Here is a 12862-nt window from a genome sequence, read left to right on the forward strand (position 1 = left end):
GAGGCTGCGGCAGGGGGCCTTGCGGCACCCCCGCCTTGAGGAGCAGTTTTGTTCTCATTTGGGTTTCTCTCACTTGAGGCTTTCGGGTTTTTTTTATTTGTAGATCTTTTTGTTCCTCTGGATAGAGAGATCTGTAGGAAGAAAACCCTCGGTGTGACGTGCAACCTTCTTGAACCATAAACTTTAGTACTGCTAATACTGACACACACGGACGGATCCTGGCATGACGTAAGGGGTGGAAAAAACACTGTCAAAAACAAAACGAAAGAAAAAAAATTGCCTTAAGTATAAAGTGTGGAACAGTCAATACATATCACTCAGTTAGGAGGGGGCGGCGTGTTCTCTTGGCTTGTTCACAAGCAGCCAGCAGCAAAATTGTGCCTAAGCTTGATATTTCTTTTTTTAAAAAAAGAACATTAGTTATGAGATTTTTTTTTTATGTAGAACAAATAGCAATGCCTTTTCGTTTTTCTAGCTTCTTTTGCATATGTTTTGTAAGCAATGAAAACAATTTTTTTTATATATATATATAAAAAAAAACTGTCTTGTACCCCACGCTTTTCTGCTGCTGTTTCTGTAGTTAACGTTGCATCTTTAGGATCAACCAGAATATTAAAATTGTATTAATAGAGACTGTATATAAAGAGAGGAATTCTCAGATTCGGCTCTGAAAGCCACTAAAAGCGAATGTAGCCACAGTGAGGGGATGTTCTTCCTTGCCTGGCTTGTACTTTCCATTATAAAAAAAAACCCTCATGTGCTGAATTCACCATCTCTTTGCTTTGGCCACTTCTGATTTGGGAAAAGGAAGTTAAACAGCAAAGCAAGTTGCAGCAGCGTCCCTCAACAGTGCTCCTGGTCCTCCCAGGAGGTGACCAAGGTCCATCAAGGGTCTCTACAAGATTTGCTTTACTCCTGGATGATCCCAGAGGCCGTGGTCCTGCCTGGGAGAGGAGGTGCCCCGTGGCTGTGCCGGAGCATCATGATGAGGAGGGTGAGCTGCTGGGAGAGAGCAGGCTTTGGTGGGTGGAAGAGAACTGAGGAACTGGGACACTTTCAAGGTAAGCAAAGAAGCAACGCAGATGCAAGAGGAAGCCCAGGGTGGAGGAAAGCACCTCTTGCCCACGCGTCTGGGCAAACGCCCACTGTCAGAGGAGGTGCTTCCAGGGACAGCGCTGAACAAAGCTGGAGGAATGGGAAGAGGCAGAGACGATGGAGCAAAGGCAGCAGCGGGACACCGTGCTCAGTGACCTTGCAGCAGACAGTCCTGCGGACGCTAGCGGCAGGCAGCGGAGCCCAAGGTGGCAGGAAGGGGGGCAGCTACCGGCGTGTGCGCTCGCTCTAGCTCTCAGCAAGCCGCGACTGGCAGCAGGATCTCTGTCTCGGCACAGCTTCTACCCATGCTGGAGCCACCACCATCAGCAGTGCAAAATGCTGAAGGCTTGGGGAGAGGGGTTGGTTTCACACCCTGCCTTCACCTGTTGTCGTATCTCCAAAGCATCCTTGGAGGCAAACTCAGCTTAGCACACTGCCCGGCTTCCATGGGGATGCAGAGTGGCCGCTGTCGCCTGCACATGGGCTCCTCTCTCTGTGCTGGAAAGGAGGGGAGCAGCAAGCACCCGTCCTATGCGAGATGCTCCAGCAAACGAGCTGGGCCAACGATCCAATCCCTTTGTTCCAAGGGCTTCCCAGTGTCCCTCTAGACCGCTCTGGTGTGCTCAGCGGGAGGAAGACCCCCGGCAGCCCCACCGTGTGGCAGGGTGCCCCAGAGGCGCGGGGGCAAACAAAGAGCTGCTCAGTGGTGCTTGAGATGCAGCAGCTGTTCTGGAGTTGGCAATAGAAAAGCGTCCAGTGGGAATTTATTCTTGTTTATTCCCTCTCCTGAAGCAGTTTGCCTGGTTCTTCCCAGCTCTGCAGGCAGACGGGGTCAGCTCCCCAGGGGGATGTTAAATCCCATCTCACCAGTGTCTAATGCTCTTGGATCTGCTGCCCAGATCTGCCTGGCAGAGCCCAATTGGGCAGGATAGTTGACGGGGCAGGGGTGCTGGCCTTGGGGGGACGTGGGGACAGCGAGTACAGTAGGACCCCCAGCAGCAAGGTCCATCTCTCCCCTCTGCTCCTCTGGCCTGTGCTCCTGGGGAAGATGCATTGCTTTGGCACCGGGAAAGGGGGAAGGACTGGCGAGCAGGATTTAGTCCTGTGGCACTTCCTAGCAGCCCCAGGCTTTGGCATAACCTGGTGCTCCTCTGTGCTCGTAGCTATGCTTTGTCCTCCAGCAAAGCTTACTGGAAATGCTCAGGACATTGCTCATCTCCCACCTACACCCAGGTACCATGGGCTCAGCCTCTGTATCATCTCAGAGAGGAGCCACTTACAAGTGCCGGAGCAGTACAGGACTGTCTCTCCCTGCTGCCCCTGGCACCAGCACCATCCTGGGACTCTGCAAGGTCCAACCATAGCTCTGAGGCTTTCGGGTGCTCCTGGCTTTCCCTGCCCACAGCCTGCTGCTCCCACATCGCTTCTGTGTGGTGAGACCTGAGACCACAGCAGCCTCCAGTTCTGTGCCCAGGAGGCCAGGAAAGGTCAGTGGCCATGGTCCCTGCAGGCCAGAACATGCGTTCTTCTCGCTTGTGTCAACAGACGTGTTTCAGCCTAATTAGCTCGTCAGGTTATGACACTCTTCCCTCCCTTGGGTTCTCCTGCCTGCTTAAGCACTGGGCAGTGTGAGATGGATGAGGTTTTCCTCAGTGTGTGACAGCCTTGCCCCTGTGGAGCAGCTCCCTTGTAGCAAAAGCCATGTCTTCCTGAAGCCTCCTGACAGGTTGGGTTGTGCTTCAGGTGCTGGAGCACGTTCAACATGGGGATGGTGAAACACGCAGGGAGGGGGTAGTGCCCCTCCGTAGCCCACCAGCCGGGTCTGGACGCACAGACAACCCTGATTTGTGCTCTCAGGTAGGAACTGGGGACTCATTGGCTGCCCCTTCCCACAAGCATTTCTGCCCTGTTGGCAGGATGGTGCTGGGGTCAGCAGGGCACTTGCTTGGGGTTTTCTGCTGGCTCAGTGCTGCTGCCCCAGGAGCAGGGAGGGACAGAGCAATGTCCCAGCCCTCACGAGCTTGAAACTGTACAAAATAATTAAAAAGTGCTTCCCTAACACTTTGATATTGCAACAAGAATTTGAGGTGGCTGTCACATACAACTGGATTTAAAGAAAAGATTGTACTCAAGAAAAATCCAGAAAACTCAACAAAAATTGGAAATCTGATAAGATTTATGATTTCTTCAAAATTCTGCTGACCTCCTTCATCCCCTTTGAGTCCTGTCTGATCCTCTGCAGGCCAGGGGGGCTCCTGATGAGACAGACCCTTTCCCATCATCCCCAAACCACCAGGCATTGCAACAGAGATGGGGCTTTTCATCTGCATTTAGGTGGCTTAGATGCTCTTTTCTCAACAGCAAAACCAGCTAACTTCCTTGGCAGGTCTTGGATGAAGGTCCTTGAGCATAAACCCCTGGTGCCAGGGTTTGGAGGAGATCTCAGTTCCTCCAGCAGGAAAGCATGATGTCAGGGGCTGGTAGTGCTGCGCCTGGCAGCTGCCTCGATGGTGCAGGGTGCTTTGTGTGCACTTGCGCTTGCTGCCTGCGCCAGCCCAGCGCAGCCTCAGCGGCATCTCTGCTCTCCAGGTGTGTCGGGAGCAACTGCAGAAAATTACTCTGCAGTAAGGGAAAATTACTTTGGCTTGCCAGTGTGTTGGGCTCGGTGTGAATATGGTGCCTGTAACCTGCCAGGGAAAGTGGCTTTTCTAAAAACAAGCACTGTCAGGTGCTGACCCCAAAATACCACCAGGCCAGCCCTGAAACATCAGTCTGTTGCAATGAAACTCTTGTCTTTAGATGTCATGGTCAGAGAGGGCCGGGGTCTGCACCCTCCCCAGCCCGCAGCTCTGCTGGCTTTCAACTGTGCTGTCTTATGGATCACTTTTCTCCCCAAACTTGCTTCTCCACCTGCCTGCGCTAGTGGTCCTGCACAGAGGGGCATGGATGGGTGACGTGCTGCAGGGTGACATTTGGTTTTCTGCTTCCTCTCAGCCCTGCATGCATGGGTTCTCCTGGGCTGCATGCCCCTCAGCATTGGGGGCCACAGAGCCCCCACAAAGCTTCCTTCTTCGGATAGGGAATTGGGGGAGAGGCCGTCTTCCCCTGCGTGCATTTTCTAGTTTCTCTTTTCCCCGATGGCAGCGGCTGAGCTGTGTCACGGTCAAACAGCAACAACTGAGGTCCCTGGCGTACAGCTGCCGTGGGATGCTTCTTGTGTGGCAGGGCCAGCCGCCGAGCTGCACTCCTCGGGTCCCTAGCCCAAGGGACCCCCTCTTTCCTCCCCCTCAACCAGCCCCCTGCCTCCCTGCATGTTGTGCCTGAGAGCTGTGCATGTCATCAGGTGCTGGGGAGTGTCTGGAATCCAGTTTATTAACAGTAAAAATTGCAGGTTTTTGTTCTTTCTCCCTCTTCACCTGCCTTCGCCCCAGGGCAAAACAGCTGCAGCCTCCCCGAGACTGCATCTTTATGGTCTTGTACCACCGGCACTCGGCATCGACGGGAGGTGGTGGCAGTCTGCCTGCTCCTGCTCACAACCCCGTGGCCACTGCCAGCGCACCCTGGGGAGCAAAATCCTAGCTAACCCCTGGTTTGGCAGTCGCTCCCCTGCCTGTGACTCGCCAGTCAGACCTACTCACAGCCAAGCAACTGCCTGGCTTGAGTTCAGCTCCAGCTCTTTGCCAGCATCTCCTTGGGCTCTCTGCTCCCCTGCTTTTACAGCTTGCGCTGGTACCCTGTGGAGGTGTGTTGGCAGGACAGGACATGGGACATCTGGATCCCAGTCTGTGCCCCTTCTGTCTGCACTGAGCTCCAGCCTGGGAGCAAGGGGTGCAGCAGTGCCTGAGCAGACGGTTTGCAGGAATCAGGGCAGTCGGGTTAGCTGGGCACCCCAAGATCCTGCATCTGGCTGTTGGGAGCATGTCCGTGCCATCCCCAGGCAGTGGGGTCACTGTGCTGCCCCTTCCCTGTGTGCCACCACTCTGGGACCAGGGTCCGGCTGCTTTGCAGTTGGGGTTTTTGCCCTCTTTAGTGGAGAAATGCAGAAGTGTGATGTGAAACCTCCCCAGCTGTGACTTCAGTGAACAGCTTTTTCCTCTAGCCTGCGTGTCAGTGATGAGCCGGTTTCCTAGAGGTTTTGCACTCGCTGCCCGGTAGTGATTGAACAGGAAGGACAGAATCAGTCTGGGGTTTCCCCAGGAGTCTGCAATTTCAGGTTCAGTGCAGAAGCAGCTCGCAAAGGTCCTTTGTGTCTCACGCATGTACCCACTGAAGCCAGCACAGCCTTTGGGCCCTGGGCCCTTGCTGGGTGATTCAGCACATCCTCCCCCTCAGCCGGTGGGGGGGGCCTTGAGAAGCAGGAGGCTTTTGAAACCCCCAATCCCCTGCATCCTTGAGCTTTGCTCCCATGGGGAGGCTGCCAACCCCAGTGGCAGTGGAGCCCACGGTCCTCTTGCAGGCCCTGCTGTGTGCTGAGCTGGTGACTCTGGGCCAGTGTCACCAAGCCCCTTCCCTGGGGTTTTAGAAAAGAGCTGAGAATGGGGAGGTGAAGCAAAGCTAGTACTGGAGTTGGGCCAGGATGACCCATCAGTCCCTGAAGTGCAGTGCTGGCTAACCTGGAGCAAGCTGTGGCCACTGGATTCCCCCGTTCCTGCTTGACACCAGCAATAGCAAGACCTGTTTTCTGTACCAGAAGCTTGCACAAGGTCTTTGCCCTCTTAAATCCTATGCAACCCCCTCTCCTCTCCCCCGGGGCTCTCTAGATCCCATCCCAGCCTGTTCTTTCTTGTCCATGACTGCTGAGTTCCCACTCCCTGCTGCTCTCAGGGTCCAGCTTCGTTTCTAGCAGCTTCAAAAGCATTTCAAGACCCACGCCCTGGAGCCAGGGGTGGGTAGACGAGGGGTGAGACCACAGGAACACCCCTTCCAACTCATGCTGCCGGAGATGAGCACTGAACTGGAGGGGGCAAGGTCTGGTCCTAGGGCTCCTTCATGCACCCTTCACTCCTGCGCCTTCTGCTTGGTGCTTGGTGGCTCACTGCTGGTACCCTTCATCTCGCACCATCTCCCCCAGTACCCCTCAGTGGAGGAGCTGTGTCCCACCTCGCTGCTGCCCGTCTCTACAGGCTGCTCTGTTAATGCCTGAGCCTTAGGCTTGACTTGGCTGGTCTTCCTTCAACCACCTCAAGTGTGAAGGTGTGTCTTCCTTTCTCCTGTGCTCCCCAATCTCTCCAGCCAGCACCTCCGAGCGGTTTCCCTTCATGCGCAGCCACTGTGGGTTTTTGGCAGTGGGGCAGAACCATGCCACCAGCTTCCCGTCCGCTGGGATGGAGGCGGGAGGGTTTGGGAGGTGGGTGCTGCAGGTCGATCCCGTGGCACGGCTGCCTCTCCCTGCCCTGCCACCCTCAGGCGGGTGTGGGGAGACCCGGTGCTCTGTGCAGAGGTTTGATCTTCAGGGCAATTCACCCTTTCTGGAGAGCCGGCAGCTGCAGTGCCTTTGCCTGTGGACTCCTGTGTGAGCTGAGCGTGGAGGTGGTCTCTGGTTAGAGGGTGGTGCAGGCTGTAGGAGTCCGTTCTGCCAAAACTTCTGTGTTTGTCTTGCATCCCGCCCTCAGGGGGCAAGAGGCAGCCCTGCCACGGGTCTCCACATAAGTATTTCTGTTCCTCTGCTTTTGTATGCCTCTTGCTCCTCAGGCCTTGCAATACCCACTCTGGTCCAGCCAAGCACCTGTCCCGTTGGAAGGAGAGTGAATAAAATTTGCACCATTACATCTTGGCACAGCAAAGCTGCGGGCACCAGTACACGAGAGCAAAGGGGTTTGTGCTTTAAAATGGGGTGTCCTGGGTACTGAGGCCTTCTGCTGAAGAGCGTCCCTATGCCCAGCCTCCCTGGGCTGTATCCTGGGGAGCCACGGAGCTCCCTGTGGCAGCTCCCATGGCCGTGAGCTGGGGACGGTGCGGTTCCCCCTTCCTGGTGCCACGTCTTCCCAAATCACTTGAAACCCACCAGCTTTTGAGCAAACCTTGTAACACAGGGCCTCTTGGGGAGGGAAGGAGCCGTGGGAATCTGTGCGCCCTCCTGCCAGCAGTGGTTGATTTGCCGGGAGAGGAGAAAGAGGCACCTGGTGAAGCAGAGCAGGGATGACCCCAACCATGCGCTTGGACCTCGCGGGCTGCAGGAAATGACCAGTTTTCTCTGGAGGCCTCCAGCTCGTTGGGAAAACGCAGCGTTACTGGGTTGCTCTTTCTATATATTTTTGTAGGATGGGGCAGGTGGGAGGGTGGGAGAGCAGATGGGAGATGCCTACGGAAGTTGTTTATTTTTAACCCCGTAGAAAGTTTTGGGTTGTTTTTGGTTTGGGTTTTTGGCCTTTAAAAAAAAATGGTCCTTGCTTTTGATGTTTATGCTGCCTACCTGTAAATCCAGATGTACTTAAGTGGCTGAAATCCTTGTTCTTAAATCAGATACACATTATAGTTTTGAACTATATATATAGTAAAAATATATATATATGCCTAACCCAGCAAAAAAAAAAGGTATTTGGGGGTGGGAAAAAGTGTTGTTCTTTGAAATGAATCACAACTGGGGGATAAAATTGTGTTTCTGAGTGCCTCAAGATATGAATTGTTTTCATTTTTTTAAATAATTTTATACAAGTGTCAACAGCTGGCTGGATTATTTGGAATTTTTTTAATAATCCTAACTTTTTTAAAGTAGATTTTGAGAACTGTCCTGTATATAACAGTAATGTAGCAATAAATGTGACATTTTATAACAATATTACTTTTTTCCCCATATCTGTCTTTCAGATGTTGTATACTTATGAATGAAAAGTTGTAATAAAGGTTTTACCTTGTACTAAAAAAAAAAACCAAACGAAAGAAAAAGACAAGACAAGACAGGTTTTCAGACGCTGTCCCCTCGCTCTCTGTCTCTGTGCTCTGGGCACGGGTCTGACCCACCCGTATCGGCACTGTGGCGCAGCCTCAAACTGCGAGTGCTTCTGACTCCCTGCATGCGGCCTCCGGGGAAGGTTTCCAGCGCTGCCCATCGCCATGGGAGGGATCTGGGCACCTTCCCCAGCCGCCAGCAGAAACGCCTCAGCAGACATGTGGGTGCTGGGGTCTCCCTGTCGCAGCACGGCTTCTCCTGTGCCCCTGCTGCAGTTGACAGGCTCCTCCGCCACCCCTCCAGGCTGCTGTTCTCGTGGGGCGGCGTGTGCGTTTTAGCTCGGATTACACGTGGTCAGGAACTCGTCATTTTTACTGCTGGGAAGATTTGTGTTGGGAGTGCAGCCCCTGCCTGGCTGGAAGGAGGGGATGTCGCAGCATGGCTGTTGCCTCCTCACCTCTGCCCTGCCCTGGGGAGCATCCAGTGAGGGTGGTACAGGCAGGGTGCGAGCTGGAAGTCAGGTCAAATGCACCCAGCCCACGCTGGGAGCCAGCATAGATTGGTAATGGAGGAGACAATGTGGCAGAGCATTTAAGAGGGCTTAAATCCTGCAAGAATGGGCTGGATCCAGTACCGGGAGACAGCCCAGCCTTGTCCGTGGGTGAGGCTATGCCCTGGCCAGGCTGAATAGTGGGATCGGTCTCTGTCACCCTCTGCCAAGGGCCCAGCCCCAGCTGCAGCATCTTGAAACCCACTGCTGCACTGCCCAGCTGGGCTCTCCCTGCCCTCAGCCTCCAGGCTTTGCCAGAGGTCCCCAATGCGTTGCCCCTCTGATCAGCAGGTATTTCCCCATAACATCAAAGCTTCAACCCTTGTGGTTTCACTGGTTGGGTTAGCCCTCTGCCACAGCTTGCTCTGCACATTAGTAACTATGTTTTGGGAGAATCAGAATTGAGGCAGCTGCCCTGAGCCCTCACAGACAGTCCCCAAGACCCTGGGTCTGAAGAGGAGATGCTGCCTGAAAGCAGCCCTCCTTTCTCAGGTTTGCTGCCTGTGTTTCTGCTGTTCTGTTCCAGCTTGGGGCTTGTCCACATAGGGCCAAGCAGGGAAAACAGCCCAAATTAACTGAGCAGTGGCTCCTGCAGTAGTTAGTTAAATCTCACTGAGCCCTGGCTGCCCTTCTCTCAGCAGTGAGCAAACTGAGGTAGTGCACTGCCCTTCCAGAGCTGTGCCGAGTGCATTGAATGATGGTCCTTTTAATTCTGTGTCTCCTTGTCCGGGCTGATGTGCCTCTCCTCATCCTCTTTGCCTTCACTCCCTCCTCCCAGGGGTTGTTTCCTGCTTGCTCTCCCGTAGAAGAGCTAATTCAGCCTTGGGGGTTGTGTTGCCGTGTGACCTGAGCCCGTGCTGGGCCTGTTTGCTCTTCTCCCTTGAGCTGGCTAAAAGCCAGGGCAGGCCCTGATAAACCAAACTCTTTACAGACACCAAACACCTTGGTTATTGAGAAATTTGAGATGTGAGCTGCCAGGCCAGGGATTGAGGGGCATCCTTGGAGTGAGGAAGGGAGCCATCTACCCGTCAGGTCAAGGAAGGGTAGAGGACCAAGAAACCAAGGTTGTACCAGATCCGGGCAAGGGAGAAATGCGTGCTGGGGAGCAAGGCTGCGGTTTGGAAGATGGATGCTTGGGGGTGCACAAGGCTGACGGTAAAGCAGGCGAGCCCTGGTGGCCAGAGCAGGCGTGGGCCAGGAGATCAGGTGAGGGCAGGAACAAGGAGCAACACCGGAGCTGCTGGTGAGTGGCTGAGAGCAAATAGTTTGCCCACGACCCAAGCAGTGGCCACCAACTGGTGTGGAGCCGGAGGTTCCTGGGTGAACACTCAGAAGCATTTTCTCCCTGGAGGTGAGTCAAGAGGTGGGATGAGACTATCAGATCCTGTGGGCAAATGTCATGTCATGCTGGTACTGCCAGGCATGGCCATGAACTGTCCTTAAAGCAAGGACAAGCTATCGCAGAGCCATCTGCTCTCTTGGAGCAGAAAACTCCACCTCACTGCTTTAAACGGGAGCAATTTTTGTTGATGCAAGGCATCAATGGAGACATCCCCACTTGCTCTGGTGGCCTGAGAGATGCAGATCGCTTGTTTTAATGGTTGAACATGGCTTTGTGCTTTATCGTGGTGTCCCTAGGGCAGCTCTGGGCAACCAGGCTCACTGCCTTTTCCTTTTTGCTTCAGGATCTAAAATGACACCTGTGCCACAGAAGTCACCAAGAGACAAAAGTGACCCTCACCATCAGTGGCAGCTCACCTTCAGTCAGGCTCTGGAGGTGTAGCTGTCCCTGTTACGCTGTGAACATTGTCCCAGTAGCTAAAAGGAGTTTCCACAGGGAAGGAGCAAGCATGGTATTGCAGCATGGAGTCCAGAGCAGACTGCAAATCCCTTTGCACAGTGCTTGAACTGTAGATGACAGCAAAATATATTGAAAGGATGAGTTGCTAATATTGCTGTTGTTTTGTTTTAACCAGGAAATTGGTAGTATTACTGGATGCTTCCTTGTCTGCCTTGACTGGGGAAAAGCAATAGGATATGTTCCCCACCCCCCAAACTGCCTTCAGTCCCCTAAGGCTTTTCTGAAGATAAATATTTAGCTGCTTCTCATTGCCTTTTGAGTTTTAAGTTATTTTGTCTTTGTTTATTAATATTTTATTTTTGGCATCTAGGAAACTTTCAATGCAAAGTGAAAGCTGAGACTCTCCTGTTGTGTGCATGACTCCACGGAGCTAAACAGACATTAAAAATGCCAAACCTGTGCGGAGCCTGTCCACCAGGCTCGCTTCCCCCACCGTACCCCTTGGTAATGCTGTGGCTGTGGCAAAGGCACTGGTTTCCTGCAGGAACACACGCCACGAAGCTCCCGTCTGACTTCCTCGTGCACCAGCTGGCGCGTGGGCAGTGGGGAAACAGCTTGCCAAAATGAACCCAAAAGTCTGCATGGTTCAGTAACCCGTGTCACCCTGCTGGCACCTCAGCAGAGAAACACTCGAACCATCAGTATGAAACGTGGTGTTGAGTCAGTCATGCAAAGGACTGATAAAATAGTTGTTCCGCGTCCTGGTGAGGAAAAAGCAGGAGCTGGATTTTTGCAACAGGCTCCGCTCTGTGAATCTTGGCTCTTGGCAACCAGCACTGGGCGTGAGGAAAGACGACGGCTGCTGGCATTGCTGGAGGACACCGTTACTGTGGATTTGTGCAGGGGAGCTCGGGGAGCATTTGCAGCTTTGCAGCCCTGAGCTTTGGCAGGCCAGCCACAGGTCTCAGGCAGATGACTGCTTTGGGCTCCAACGTCCTCCAGGACTTTCTGCAGGTTCACAAGAGGCTGAGCTGGCTTGGAGTTGGAGCGGAGCCTGGGGAACATTATGGAATTGATGGTGGATTTAGGACCCTCTGCTGGAAGAGTCTGCTTAAACTCTCTCCTGTTGGAGGAGATGATATATGCTTTTATTTTTACCCAGTATTATCCTGTAGGTTCATTTGTAGTTTTGATACAAAAATTCGCGGATACTATCTTTCAAAGTCCGAACCTCCCCGTAAGAGGAAGCGGAGTATCCAGAAAGTTCCCGAAATAAAACTCAATAGCAACAAAGTCACTATTAAGCAGGCATCCTTTATTACAGCGCTGGGCAGCACTGGGGATTGATCCACCATAAGTGCTCCAGTGATTCAGTAAACTTCTAAAGATTATATACTATGAAGTCATACATATTAATAAGATTCACGAGGATTCATTAACATATGTAAAAGCTCAAGCTGCATGCATAGTTGTCCTTTTAGTGGTCTTTGGGAGTCCTCCAGTGGTCTCTGATGGTCTTCCTCACCTGTCCGCTGGCTGAACTTTGGGTTTCCTTTGCCCATATATAGTCATTGAATGAGCTCCTCGGTCTTTTAGCCTTGGACTGTCACAAGGGGTTGATTTAAACTAGTTCCTCGAGTGCTTATTTCGGCACTGATGTCCCGAGTCTCTGTTATCAATGAATTTATGAGCTTATTCACAATCTTTTTAATCCTATCTGGCACCAAGTTGCATTCTTCAAAACCCTGAAACTATCTTTGCAAGGGAGGAAACCACAAGAGAACAAGGATGCTTACAATAAGGACTAAGTCAAGGACTGTCAGGGGTTTAGTTCTTTCATTCCCCCCTTTTCTTTAAGCTTTGTAAATTCCTTTACAAAGGTTCTAAATTTTCATATTTCATTATCTTAGGTAAAGCCCAAACTCTTATTGCCAATTTCTGTAGCTTATACCACAAACAGTAATTGACGATACTTAGTATAATAATAAATGCTAACAATATCAAAAGCGGGTGAACTAAAATATTCAAAGTTTTCTCTGCAGAGGGTGAGTACCCTGAAAAGATATCCCACCAATGATGGGCAGTATCAGATTCAATTTGACTCGACAGTCCAACAAGCTTATCTCCAGTTATTATTGTTTTAATAATAGATTCAGCTAATGTTTTGTTTCGTTTTCTTAAATGCTCTTGAAGTTTCTGTGATTGATTCAAGATTTCATTTAATTTCTTCAGAGATAAACTTGCATGACTTAAATTTAAGCTCTCATAATGCCAAAACATTGCTACTTGTTCTTCTGTATATGCAAAAAATGAATAGGTTTGTCCATGCCAAGTTAAATGGGTTATGTTCTTGAGACATCCTATGAATGGGGTGGTTACATTGTATTGTTCAACTACTGATCGATTGTTAGTTACTAAACACACATATCTGGCATTAACTTCTACAAACATTTCGAACACATTAGGAGACAGGATCGTCCATTTACAATTGTTAACAGAGTGTTCTAATAAGCAGGGTTCATATACT

General features: G+C 51.7%; 2 protein-coding genes across 19 annotated transcripts in view; both read left to right on the forward strand.

Moving 5' to 3' along the window:
- Positions 1 to 7873, forward strand: part of TCF3 (transcription factor 3) — an 80815-nt gene extending 72942 nt beyond the window's left edge. For all 15 annotated transcript variants that reach the window (XM_064469441.1, XM_064469442.1, XM_064469443.1 and 12 more), the window contains one exon: positions 104 to 7873. The gene's annotated coding sequence lies outside the window, so the exon portion shown is untranslated. The remainder of the gene's footprint in view (positions 1 to 103) is intronic.
- MBD3 (methyl-CpG binding domain protein 3) overlaps positions 1 to 12862 on the forward strand; it is a 126011-nt gene that overhangs the window by 77934 nt on the left and 35215 nt on the right. The window lies entirely within an intron of this gene.

The sequence above is a fragment of the Phalacrocorax carbo genome, chromosome 19 (genome assembly GCF_963921805.1).
Source record: "Phalacrocorax carbo chromosome 19, bPhaCar2.1, whole genome shotgun sequence".
Lineage (NCBI taxonomy): Eukaryota > Metazoa > Chordata > Aves > Suliformes > Phalacrocoracidae > Phalacrocorax > Phalacrocorax carbo.